Source organism: Octopus bimaculoides, chromosome 4, assembly GCF_001194135.2.
Source record: "Octopus bimaculoides isolate UCB-OBI-ISO-001 chromosome 4, ASM119413v2, whole genome shotgun sequence".
Classification (NCBI taxonomy): domain Eukaryota; kingdom Metazoa; phylum Mollusca; class Cephalopoda; order Octopoda; family Octopodidae; genus Octopus; species Octopus bimaculoides.
Genome location: NC_068984.1, coordinates 97,737,898 through 97,742,796, shown reverse-complemented (window position 1 = coordinate 97,742,796; position 4,899 = coordinate 97,737,898).

The following is a 4,899-nucleotide window of genomic DNA, read 5'->3' as shown; positions in this document are numbered from 1 at the left end:
GGGGGGGGGGGTGATCGATTTCATTGCTTCCAGTACTTGACTGGCACTTAATCTATCGACCATGGGATAATTCATCATGTGAAGCCGAAAGAAATGCTGCTAAAAATTTTGTTCGGTGTACTTACAATTCTGTCAGCTCACCAATCCTGAATAATAATAATAATAACAATAATAATGATAACAATGATAATAATAACAACAATAATAATAATGATAATAATAATAATAATAATAATAGTAATAATGATAACAATTTATGCTCTGATGCAGTACCAGACAGTGGTTCTCATGGCTTCTGATCTTAATTGATTGGAAGTCTTATCATGTATATTGTTTTCTCTTGGTATAAAAGATGGGCTACAGTAAATATTCTGCTGAATACCACAGATTTGCTTGATCTTAACCAGTTGAGCATGTCCCTTAGTGGCTGACAATATGTGCAACTCTGATCATGAGTAGAAGTAGTGGGGGAGCATCATAGTCATGTGTTGAGAAGAACTCTTTGGGGTTTGGATAACTCACCTTTGGAAACATGGGTATTTTGTTCGACATCCTCAAACAACCTTTATTCAAGGACCTTTTGAGCAGGATGGGCTATTCGACCTGAAGAAAATTCTAACTGGGTCCCACCTGCAAAATGATGCACTGTTTATCTTGAGATAAGATCACCATGTCACGCACATATGGTTGTGATGCATGTGCCTGGTGTACCTTTATCAGAAGGGTAGTCATGATGTGTATACTGGGCTTCGTATATTTTGCCCCAGTGTCACTTTGATGGCATGCCCTGCTCTCTCACTCAATAACAATAATAATAATAACAACAACAACAACAACAACAACAACAATAATAATAATAATAATAACAACAACAAGAGTAATAATAATAATAACAACAACAAGAGTAATAATAATAATAATAATAACAAGAGTAATAATAATAATATGCCCTGATGCAGTACCAGACAGTGGCTCTCATGGCTTCTGATCTTAATTGATTGGAAGTGTTATCATGTACATTGTTTTGTCTTTGTATAAAAGATGGGCTACAGTAAATATTCTGCTCAATACCACAGATTTGCTTATCAGTTATTTGACCTTAACCAGTTGAGCATGTCTCTTGGTGGCTGATGATATGTGCATCTCTGATCATGAGCAGAAGTAGTGGGGGACCATCATAGTCATGTGTTTGGAGGAATTCTTTGGGATTTGAATAATTCACCTTTGGAAACATAGGTGTTTTGCTCAACATCCTTAAACAAACCTTATTCAAGGACCTTTTGAGTGGGATGGGCTACTCAACCTGAAGAAAATTCTAACTGGGTCCCACCTGCAAGGTCATGCGCTGTTTATCTTGATATGAGATCACCATGTCACGCACATATGGTCATGATGCATGTGCCTGGTGTACCCTTATCAGACAGGTAGTTATGATGGGTATAATGGGCTTCATATATTTTACCCCAGTGTCACTTTGATAGCATGCTTTGCTCTCTCACGCAATAATAATAACGATAATAACAACAACAACAACAATAATAATAATGATGATGATGATGGACTACAGCAAATATTCTGCTGGATACCACAGACATGCTTGTCAGTTGTTTGACTATAACCAGTTGAGCATGTCCTTTGGTGGCTGATGATGTGTGCATCTCTGATCATGAGCAGAAGTAATGGGGGAGCATCATACCCATGTGTTGAGAAGAATTGTTTGAAGATTGACTAATTCACCCTTGGAAACATGGGTATTTTGTTCATCATCCTTAAACAAACCTTATTCAATGACCATTTGAGTGGGATGGGCTACTCGACCCAAAGAAAATTCTAACTGGATCCCACCTGCAAAATCACGCACTGTTTATCTTGAGATAAGATCACCATGTCACACACATATAGTTATGATGCATGTGCCTGGTGAACCCTTATCAGACAGGTAGTTATGATGGGTATACTCGGCTTCGTATATTTTACCCCAGTGTCACTTTGATGGCATGTGCTACTCTCTCACTCAATAATAATAATAATAATAATAATAATAGTAATAATAGTTGTTGTTGTTGTTGCTGCTGTACCTAAAGAAAGTAGTTAGTAGGCCTATGTGAAAATTTTCAAATCCTATCGGCCAGAACCAGTCAGGTAACGGTACTCCAGATGTCTCTCTTGAAACTTCAGTGGAAGACCTAGAGGAAGAAGATTAACATGAGATTGTGAGCTAAGACAGAAAGAACCAACCATAGATATAAAGAAGGTGTGTATTTAATTGTATATGAACAAAGTTTTGCCACTATCATGATACCAGTTTAGCTAGAGCAGGGCAGATTTGGTACTAAACTACCAGAACAACATCAATAGCAACAACATAAGCAATGCCAAAAAACATCAACAGCAATTAGGAAATAACTGCAACAGCATCAACAGAAACATCAACTACAATGGTGTCAACAACAACAATACCAACTATGACAGAAGTAACAACATCAACAATAACACCATCATCAAGAAATACCACAATGGCAACAACACCACAACAGCCTACCCTCACTCTAGAGGCACTGCCAACAATATCTTTAATAAGATTAACTGCAACAACAACAGTACCACTAGCAACTAAGGCAGGCAACAACATCCAATGTGACTTGAAGGAGAACTGACATCTATTTCTAGGAGATCGACTAGGTGCATAAAAGTCCCTCATTTGCTGGTGTAAATGTTAGTATACTTGGATAATTTAAAATGACCACAGCTCTATTTGGAGCAATTGTGAGTGGAACTGGAGTGATAGGTATGGGGGTAGTGAAATGCAATTGGGGAGGCAATGAGATGGCTACAGAGTGAAATATATATATATATATATATATATATATATATATAGAGTCTTCAGGTTAAATTTGACAATGTTTTATGTCTCCTTTCTTCAAGACCAACTTCATGTATTGGTAAATAATCATCACTGTTGGGGAGCATAAAGTTGTAGCTGTGAAAAAGTTACCTAACATGGAGGAATGGAAACCATCTGAATATTAGGAAAGAATTAACTGTTTTATGATGATTCACACTGGGTATAAAAATGCCGACATCATGAGTGCTACTCAATGTTCTGTGAACTCTATAAAGGTTGTAAGCCGTGACAGGGACAGCTGCAACGGGGACTACGGAGCCATGGCCAGCAGCAAGGGATACAGCAGACATTCTGACTGTGAGTGAGTGATGTCATGCTGACCCAAATCTTTGAACATGGTCTTAGGCTCAATTCAGAAGGCTATGTGAAGCTGCTGGAGACTGGTCAAAGCCTGGTTGGAGAGAGTTGCTGCTAGAAAGCCATATGTGCATGGCAGCAAGATTCGGCTCCTTGCCATACCTCCAAAAAGTGTCAGAAGTGATTGTTGGAATATTTCTATGACTTCACCAGTTTGGCCTTCTAATTCCCCGGCTGCAATCCCATAGATAACCAAGTGTAGGGTGCAGTTGAGAAAGACACCAATCACTCTGTCTGCAACACCAAGGACAAGTTGGTGGTCAACATATTGAAGGAGTTTGAAGATTTTCCCAGGAACACAGTGAGGAATGCGTGCAGCAGGTTCAGGAGCTGTCTTAAGGCCATGGTGGAAGCTGAGGGCAGCTACGTTGAGTAAACTGCTATCACCCAGCCATAATATAGTTGATGTATTTTGATTTTTTTTAGAATACTTTTATTTTTAGATATTGTGTTTTCTTTTCCTTTAATGCAAATTGTCAAAAAGTTCCTGGACTAGTTATATTTAATAAAAAAACAACAACTTATTTACCTTAGATTCAACATCATCTCGTTCGAAATAGTCACCTTGCGCAGCAAAACAGCAGTCTCAGCTTTCCTGCCACTTTTGGAATCTGAAAGTCGTTTTCCGTAAGCGAGTCGAGGACCTTCTGTGATTCGATCTTGATCTCAACAACGGGGTTAAAATGGTGACCTTTGTGCTGTATTTTCATCTTGGAGAAGAGATAGAAGGTCGCAGGTGCTAAATCTGGTGAACAGGGCGGGTGCGGAAGCGATACATTGTTGTTTTTGGCGATAAACTCACGAGGAGAGCTCGGTGACAGTTTACATTATCGTCATGAAGAATCCAATTCTTCGCGCTCCACAGATCCGGTTGCTTTCACCGAATGACCTCCCTCAAATGCTTCAAAACATCGCAGTAGAACTTTCGATTCACGGTCTGGCCCTATGGGGTGGTGCGTTGTTTTCTTAAGCAAACCACTTCATTTCACGTTGCTCTGCGATCACTTCGATGTGATTTGGGAGAGAACTCATTTTTATTGCTAGGAGATCGAGAAGCTGCATTAAAAACATCCCATTGGCTGGTGTAAATGTTAGTATACTTGTATAATTAAAAATGACCACAGCCCTTTTTGGAGCAATGTGGAGTGGAATTAGAGTGATAGGTAAGGAATCAATGGAATGCAAATGGAGAGGCAGAACAAGCTGGAAAAATAGTACTCGAACACCAAAATAGGTAATACACTATTTATTAAAGCCGAAAAAAATCTTCACAGACTTACTCAGAGTCTCACGTAACATTTCGTGGGACAGTTGCGATAATACTGAATAAAAAATTGTATGAGTACTTATAATACAATGCACTCATTAACCGTTCGACGAATAAGCAATTGAATTTGATTAAGTTTCTAATTTAAAAAAAAAATAATGGTGTGGGTACACTGCCAGAGAGGGTTAACGGTGGAATAAACAATAATTTATAATTAAATCGAGAAAAAAATGTATAAAAGCCAGTAAAAATGAACAGAATTTATCTGGAAATAAGAATTACAAATAATTAAAAGGAATGACAGGATTACAAAATTAAGTATTTTAAAGTTCAAATTATAATAAAAGACTAAAATAAAAATTATAGATAA